We start from the raw sequence: 9,834 nt of genomic DNA, 5'->3' as shown, positions 1-9,834 counted from the left end.
ATGAACACTTTCAGAATAAACCAAATGGATCAGCTTTTCCATTTGAGTATAATTGCGTGATAACTGTACATACGTCTGGATGTGCAGGAAGCTGTCTGTGATATATCACTTATTACAATTTCTCCCTTGTGAACAGTACTCTCTTTGCAGCTTTTTGGTGAAGGAGAGTATCTGATTTTAGACCACTGGAGGGTAAAACTTCTCAGACCTAAAGGCAAAAACGTTTGCCCAGCTCCAATGTTGCTGTTGACTGATATGTGACCATCCTCAATTAACTTGCTTTCTCTAATCTTAGATTTCTCTGTTAGTGAAATAAGAAAATTGACTAAGTGATCCTCAAGATCTCTTCAAGAACTAATATTACATGTTATAGCCATTTATGGAATGAAAGCATTTCCTTTTTTATGGTCTTAGTGTCTCACCATCGTTACCATCCCATCTCTTTATTTATTTCAATTCCAAATGAAATAGTGTGCTATTGTACTGTATATGTGGATGGAGGTACATTTGGGGGTATCTCTATCTTTATATGACTTGTTTAAGATATCTTTTGTTTTAATTTAATATTTTGTATTAAAATAGTGCAGATATGTGGTTTGAAAAGTCAAAGAGTACAATAAGTTTATAAGAAATAATAGGAGCTTCCTATCCCATCTTCCTCACATTTTCCTGTTGTCTGCTTTCAACTCTTTTCATTGTTTCTTCTGTAATATAAATATATATACAAAAACTACATGGCTGTTATTATATTATTATATTAATAATAGTCATGCTTTTATCTTTCCATTTTACACAATACCTACCAAATTCCTTTTATTAAAGATAAGAGCTTCACTTTCTTACTATTGAACTGTTTCCTCTATTTTAACATGCAGTTTATGCTAAACTTTAAGCGAGAGGAAGTAATCATTAGCAAAAATCTGTGTAATTAAATCAAACTACAAGACAACATTAGGCTCAATATGTCTTTTTCCAGAATATTCTAACACTATAATATGCTGGTGGGTTAACCACTTAACTCTATTATAAAGAAAGGTTAAGGTTAGGGCTGGGTGGCTCAGTTGGCTGGACCACCATCCCCTGCGCCAGAAGGTTGGGGGTTCGATCCCCTGTCTGGGCATGTGAGGGAGGCAGCAGATCGATGTTTCTCACATAGATGTTTTTCTCTCTCTCCCCTTTCCTCTCTTTAAACATATCCTCAAGTAAGGATTAAAAAAGCAAAAAGTGATTAAGACAAATGTATTAAAATTAGCTATAGCTTCAACATGAATATAAAACTCCTGAGATTCTGTTGCTGTAACAGCTGCTATATGGCAAGACAAAATGTGATCGCTAAACAGGAACAGGAAAAGCCTGCTTTGTGGGTATAAGAGGCTCGTGTAGTGTTCTGTGTAGTGGAATTCCAATAGAAAAGAACATGGGTTTAAGGATTATAGCACCATAACCATTATCATAAACCTGTTCTGAAAAATAGATATGAATTACAGCTGTAGGTAGGAATTTTCTGAGTTTTTAAGAGAGAAATTCATTGCTAAAAAGAAGCTGGGTACTAACCTCAATTATCATTATTATTAGAAAAAACTGGTTATTTATAAATACTCTTTTATAAGCTTTAAAATCTGTTTTCTATGCTGTTGCTCACTACATAAGGTAAGCCTGATGTTACTTTTTTCTTTAATAACAATGTAAAGGTAACAGTTTTTAGTTTTTCAGAAGAAAACAAATATGAAAAAAGTCACTACATGTTTGGTGGACAGATGCTTTAGATAAAATGATATGTTTGGATGAACGAATTCTTTTTTCCACTTAATTTGATATTTGTATGTTTATTTTCTTTAGGCAATTGAGATTTCAAAAATATCACTATTATGTATATTTTTTCTTCTTATTTTGGTATAAAGAAATTATACTATTCACTGAAATTTTGTGTGAACAGGTATGTCTCTAATTACCTATGTATAAATAACAGTCCTTCCCACCTTGAACACATATGTAGTTAATGCTTTAATTGTTGGACTTTGCAGAGCTTGTCACTGACATTATGCCCCTAAATTCATGGTTAGCTCCAATAGTCACTCTCAGAAGAGTTACTCTGGCTTTTCCTTGCTTGATGCCCGGTGGCATTCTTCATTTTTTCCCTTCCCTGTTTCCCAGCGTGGAGTTTTTCAGCTCTAGGACAGTGTTGGAAAATTTGCTCAGGGTGACCAATGAAATTCCTCTGCTCCTTTCTTGAGTGTCTGCTTAGTTCACCTGACTTGGTTGAGCTACACAGTGATATTGTTGATCGTATATTAATACTTCATTAGTTCTCTTATATTTACTGTTTCAAAGCGCTTGTAAGAAAACTGCTCTAGAAGCAAAAGGTTGACTCCATTTCTCTGTGTGTGATTCAGGGTTGGTGGTACATTAGCACCATAATCTGACCAACTTCCAAGCAAGTTTTAGACAAATAATTGTTCAAACAGATTCAAATTGTTCAAATTATTATGGACACATTTTCTCTGTTAAGTAAAATTAAATTGTGTGTAGATACTAATGGGTTTAAAAATAAACTATTACTGAATCAATATATTGAAGCTACATTTAATTTTCTGAATAAAGATAGGACTTAACAATGATGTCTGCTGCCAGGAAAGGAAGATTAAATTCTAAGTATAATTTTTCATAGGCCTTCCCAAATAATTGAGGTTATATGCAAATATATAGGGAAGCATTGATGTCTTCCATGGTGTAAATGAATATGCAGTCAACAGAGACTTTCTGGGGAGTTGATATGTGAAGTTTTCAGTGTTTGAGTAGCTGTGAGGAAAATACTAAAATAAGGGTTGTGATTGTGTTTTAATCTAATACCACCTCTTTGGTTGTCAAATTTAATCAGCTATCATCTCAGGGAAACATACTTATGTTCTGTGAACTAGCCATTACTCTAGAGAGTAGAATCTGTACACAAACAAAAACAAAACAAAACTTTGAGAATGAGTCATTCATTGTTTTTATATATATTTTAGGTACTGCTTATGCTTTATAGTCTAATGGAAATCCATATAATTTATCCGTCTTTAGTTGTACAACAGAATAAAAGCAGAGCAATAATTTCCTTCATTACTGTTATATAATGACACTGTCACAGACATAGGCTGCCCTGGGTATATTCCATTTGCCCCTCCAGGCTCTCTCTCCATTCCTTTTCACCCCGATATGCCCTGGAATGCTCATCTTCAATGGGCTGCATCGTCTGGGCTGATCCTAACCTAAGAGATATAAAAAAAATACAAAATTATTCCATGGAAGACATCAGTTGTCCCTTATATCTTTGTATGTAACCTCAATTTTTCTTTTTGGTGGGGGTATGAAAACCGAAACTTGGAATTTTACCTTCCCTTCTCGGTAGCAGACATCATTATGAAGTCTTATCTTTACTTGGATAATTTAGATCTCCAGCAGGGGATCTTTTCTTAGAAGGCAGAGGAGAGTGAAGTCAGAGCCAGTCCTTATTCCCCATTTACTCTCTGCTGCAGTCCAGGTGCCTGCAGCCTCCCCAGGCCCAGCGTGGGAGCAGGCACCACTCACCCATCCATCTACCCTTGGTCACCAGAGACACTCTTTCTTGTTTTCCCTTAGTCCCTTCCCAGACTCTCCTTCATTAAACTCTTGCAAATGATCCCACTTGCATGAAGTCTGAATATTGAACTGAACTTAGTATTTGTTGGAAAAAATCAGGCATAAAATTGAAAACAGAATTCCAAGTATGATAAAGCTTTGTTTGGAAGTTAGTTTATAAATAAAGCTATAAAATAGGAACAAATTTGATTTCCTTTTTCAATAATAAATATATATAAATACAATACTAATAGCTGTTTAATTTTTCAGCATATAATACATTTATATGAAAACAATCTAGTGTATGTAAACAGGATAAACCTTTGTTTCTTAGCAATTGTTGCATGAAAGAGCACCATGTCTGAAATAACATTCATTAGTTTCAAAGTGTCTATTTTGTAATAGTGTGCTATTAATAAGACTTACAGTTTGTATGTGTGTCTGAAAAAAATGCAGTAATTTATAGAGTGTTCACATATGATTAATGCCCTGTATTTTTACCCTTCAGTGCATTTATTAATTATAACACTCCTTTATAAACACTTAGTATACACAGTTTTTCTTTGGTTAAGGCATTTTATATATATGTTAAGAAAAGAGCAAATCTCCTCAATCAGAAACCTCAAAGACAAGTGTGCCAATGAGGGAAACATGTATGAAGTAACAGATAGAGAGAGAGAGGTGCTGGTTGGAAATGAATATGCCTGTGCTGTGAAATCACAAGAAGGGAGCAGCAGCTCTCCCGTCTGTTATTGCCTCTGTCTCTGGTCTTAGATCCCTGGAAAAGTTCACTCCTAACCACTCTTCAGCAGGTCCATGTGTTTATGTTGCTCTATAGCAGTTCATATTCTTACCCTCTTAGGGAATAATGTGTCGGTTTGCAATCAAATGCTCCAAGGTATAGATGTATAGGGAGTGTCAGCTCTATCCCAATTTTGCCTGATATTTCGCCATCGCAGGCAGGAGTATGTATAGTTCTAAACATTTTTAAGAGAATAGGTAAAAAGAAAAGCTAATGACTGGACTTAGTCTTTGAAGGGTCTGTTTCTATTAAAATGCAAGAGATGTTTCCAAAAGCTATTCTTTTTAAATTTTATTTTATTAAATGTATTGAGGTGACATAGGTTAATAAGATTATATAGGTTTCAAGTGTATATTTCTGTGATACATGATCTGTATATTGCATTTTGTGCCCACCACCCAAAATCAAATCATTTTCTGTCACCATATATTTGACGCCCTTTACCGTTTACTGTGTCCCCCCCCTTCTGGTAGCCACCATGCCATTGTCTGTGTCTAAGAGTTTTTGTTTGTTTTTTGTGTTTGTTTATTTGTTGCTTTCAGTTTTATATCCCATATATGAGTGAAATCATATGGTTCTTAACTTTCTCTGCCCGACTTATTTCCCTTAGCATGATATTCCCCAAAGCTGTTCTTAATAGTGAAGTGTACTCAATAACCTTTGGTTGTCAGATTTAAAATTACATTATTTTCTACAATCCCATTAATTGTAAATGTAAAGCTTCTTGGTGTAAAATTTTATAGGAAAGTTTATATTAATGCCCTAAAATTTTGGAATATAGATCTACATTTAAAATAAAATCTTGAAGTACTTTTTCAATTAAACAAAAAAAGAACTTTAAATGGGCATTATTTAGAATAAACTTGAATTTATGAGTTTATGAAATAGTAAAAATACCAGAAAGCATTAGGTTACATAATGTAATTAAATTAACATTCTGAAACCAAAATTAAGTATTGTAAACATACTGAACAGGAGTGGATTAGACAGGAATTAATAACAGGACTTCTAATACTTCACATTTCCTCTCATTTTTATTGCACAAAGTGACAAGGGTTACACCTTTGTCTCCGGCTTACAGAGTTGGATGGGGAGTGCTGCCTTGTACTCAGATGCACAGTAACTGGAGAGGGACACATTCGGGAGCAGGGAATTGTCAGTCCAGTTTGGTCCTGCAGAGTTTTGAGGCTTCCCAGAAAGCTGTCCTGCAGCTGAGGGCAGGGTTCTGAATCTGAGAGGGCACATTTTCTGTCTACCCTTGTGATGGTGAATTTTCTGTCTCAACTTGGCACCCACATACACCTCCTTAAACCATAATCCCCAGAGAAAGACAATAATGAAGTCATACTTCTGCCTAACATGGTACAGTTATCCTGAGTACAACCTAAAATGTACTACGCCTCTCCCTGAAGAGGGTCCCAAGCCCTTGGGTGATGTTTACTCTTCTTGATATCTTATAACTTAAATATTATGATTTAAAGTTGATAACACTTAAATACTATGTAATAAAGTCAATACATCTTATATACCATGTTATGCAGAATTATGACATTATTATTGTCTTTATTTGGGGATCACGCATAGTTTAAGGAGATGTATATGAGTGCAAGTTCACAAGGGGTGGATTTGTGATGGTTAATTTTATGTGTCAACTAGCCCATGACTTCCAGATACTTGGATGAAAATTATTCTAGATGTTCTATGAAGGTAAATTTTAAGTGAGATTAATATTTAAATCAGTAGACACTGAGTAGAGTAAATTACCCACCATAATGTGTGTAGACCTCACCTAATCAGTTGAAGGTCTTAGGAGAGCAAAAGTGACTTCCCCCAAGGAAGAGGGGATTCTGACAACAGACTGACTTTGGACTTGAACTATAGCATAGACTCTTTGCTGGGTTCCTGCTGGCATATCCTGAAAACTGTGAACTTGCCAGCCTCCACAACCATACAATCATGTGAGCCAATTTCTTAAAATAAATACCTCCCCTCTCCTCTCTCTTTTAACTGCGGTGAACAATGGGAATGGGCCCCACTTGGGTTTGGGAATGTAGCCTCCTCCACTCCCAGGCAGCACAGAGTATACAGAATGTGTGGCAACAGGTACAGGTGTTATATAATATAATAATATGTAATATATAATAAACATATAATTACATGCATAACATATGTATTATATAATATTTAATATAAACTATACAAATACTACATATGTAAATATTATGTATAAATATACGTATATCTTTGTATATATACGTGCACATTTTATATCCCATTGGCTCTTTTTCTCTGGGGAACCCTAATGCAGTCCTTTGCCGTTGATGCGCAATGCCACTCTATCACATATCATGCACCATCTGTGCTTGGAGGAGTATGAACTTGGAATTTGAGCTCCATTCCATCTAGCCAGTTTTAACTACTATGGTTGGATAATAAACCTCTTCTTTTGCAAAAGTGCCATGGGTACTTTTGACTTTTATAATTCCGTTAGGATTTGTACCAGTTTGGTAATTTATGCTAACATTTCTGGTGAGATTTCCATTAGCGCACCAATGGGATTTTTACATGGAGATAAAACTATCCCATTTCTTCCATGTGCTAACATTTCCTCCTAGCAGGGCGGTTTTACTGAGCACCCCAAGTGTCTTGGGTTTCGGAAACATCTATGAAGGGAGATTTTGTGGTTTTCCCCAGGACAGGACCCACAGTACACTCAATTTTAAAAATAATATGTTATCATATTAATTTCTGAATTTATTCACAAAATACTAGATTGGTGTGAATTTGATACCCACATGTGACTAAGTTCCTGACTTCTCAAGCGTGTTTCTTATTGTAGCCTCGCTCCTGGAGGAGTGCAAGATTCCTTGGTAGTTCCCTGAACTGATGACCCGAATTGTTTGATTTCTTTTTACACACAGTAGGATTTCTGATTTTCTGCAGGCAGCTCAGCTTTAGGCAGGTCAGCAGGCAGCTTCCATTTTACTTGGTTCGGGTTTCCTAGAATCTCTGTTCATTTTTTTTTTTTTTTTAAACGTGTCTTTATTGATTTCAGAGAGAGGAAGACAAGAGGGAGAGAGAAAGATAGAAACATCAGTGATAAGTCATTGATCTGCTACCTCCTGCACGCCCGCCCCCCACTGAGGATTGATCCCGAAACCAGGGCATGTGCCCTGACTGGGAATCTAACTGTGATCTCCTGAGCAACGCTGGCTGGGCTAGAATCTGTTCTTTGTGGATATTAACATCATAACTTCCTGCCTTTACCTGGTTTGCAGAGCTCCCAAGTACGTTTATCCCCCAGCTTTTGTAATCTAGACTTATTTTTCTTTGACTTCATTGACCATAATTGTTAAAGGCATGCTCACCTTCTTTAGTTTTTATTTTCCAAAACAAATTTAGTTCTTGGATTAATTATCCATCCTGAGGCTTTTGGAGTGGTAACCTGGCATAGAGATTTGGAAGTCGCTGTGAACTGACCATGTAGACTACATAAAAGTTTGCATTCTAGGAAGAGAATGCTACCTTGTCTTCTTGACCTCCCTTTTCTCATCTATAAAATAGAAATAATGAAATAATGAAAGGTATGGAGATCATTTTAGAAAACATTTGTGGCACCTTACAATTAATTTAGAACATGGTATATACTTAACAGGAAGCATGTTATAGCATTTTATGTAATTCAGCTCTCCGTGCATGAAGGAAGGGAATGAGCAAATGAGAGTTTAAAGATATTAACAGTGCGAGAAATCTAGCTGCCGCTTTCATCACGGCACCCATTCTCGAGAGTGCGCTTGACATGCATCAGTTTCTGCTGAAAAATTGAATACTGAGAGGCCTTAGTACAAATAATTACCGAGATGATTCAATTAGATATGTCCAAATTTTGGAATACTTTGGACTATTTATTTTCATGTTTTATCTGTCACTAAAATAAGCTTTTCTTATCATCATAAATTACTAAGATGAGGGGCCCATGAATAAAAGGGTTTCTTCCCTTCCTCCTCCCCTCCTTTCCCCCTCACTCACCCCCTTCTCTCTCTCTGGATATCGGGCAGTGTCATACACATGCACATCTATCTATCTACCTATTCTGACACACATTATTCAATTTATGGGGGTTTTATACTTCGATTTTCTAACTCACTGAGATTAAATCTTATATCATCTTTTCCTTTAAAAATATAAGCACATAAAACTACTGAATATGACTCTGCTATATCGTATAGTTTGGCATTTTAATCAGGGAACATGGCTTTTTTACAACTTTACCTTGAGTCATAACTGTGTTTTGTGTCTATGTGCCATCTTTTTAAAAGCCAGTTTTCGAAGTGTTCCATGAACCCATCAAATAATAAGATCTATTATCTCTGTGATGTTCAATTTTTAATATATATTAATAAAAATCAATCTAATAATTTTGTATTATCAGCTTTTCCATGTTCCTAAAAGTGTGGTTCATAGATCTAAGGTGGTGGTTAGAAATGGACACACCTGGTACCTCTTCTATTCCTACTGAATCAAAATCCATAGTTGTGAATATCATAAGTCAGCATCATTATCTACATTCCTAACTAATTTTCATAAAAAGTGGAGTTTGAGAATTGTGGGTCTCTATATCCCTTTTATATTCGACAGTTTACCTGTTATATAAACACTAATGCTTAAACAAGGCCCAGGCAGCAGTAGCAGGCTCATTAGGTGTATTTTAATACGCACAATAATTGTATTGGTGGTGTTGTTAGTAAGTATTAGAGTGCTTAAGCAATTTATCCATGATCATAGCTTTAGTAAATTGAAGGTTCAGTTCAATCTTAGGTCATCTCGGTCCAGCACCCTTGATCTTAACCACTGTATATATGGCTTCTATTAGAATAGAGCCATGAAACCACATGGTAAACTATGACTCTGTCAGATGTTCCTGATTTTAAAACAGACAAAGAGACTCCTGATGACAAAATCCTCATTGTTAAGTGTGTCCTTTATTAAAATAATATCATTGTCTTTGCTCCATTTCATGCGTTTCACAGTATAGTGGGAATTTTATCACAATGCCTGGTATTTTGCCATTTGCTTTGCACTGATCTATATTTGCTCAAGCTTTATTTTGGTCATTTTGATTTCACTTTCTCTCTCTCTTGTAAAGAGTGTATGCCAGATTGGTTTCCCTACCTTCTTTGGTTGGTAAAAATTAAAAAAGAATAATTTAGGGTATTTACATCAAGGGGTTGGGTTGGTGGGTAAAATGGAAGTACTTCAGTTGGTTTTCTGTAGAATTTTCCATAGTTTTGCCTGAGAGATTTAGATATGATTTGGATGTGTCCTCTTGCATCCAAGAGACGATTGCCCAGCAGATTTTGTTAACGGTACTCTTGAAATTTTGCCTCTTTTAATTTTTTGGACTTTCATGAGTATTTTAACAGAAGAATGAA

Source organism: Miniopterus schreibersii (genome assembly GCF_964146895.1).
Source record: "Miniopterus schreibersii genome assembly, chromosome: 4".
NCBI classification, from domain to species: Eukaryota; Metazoa; Chordata; class Mammalia; order Chiroptera; family Miniopteridae; genus Miniopterus; species Miniopterus schreibersii.
This window is presented reverse-complemented; position numbering follows the sequence as displayed.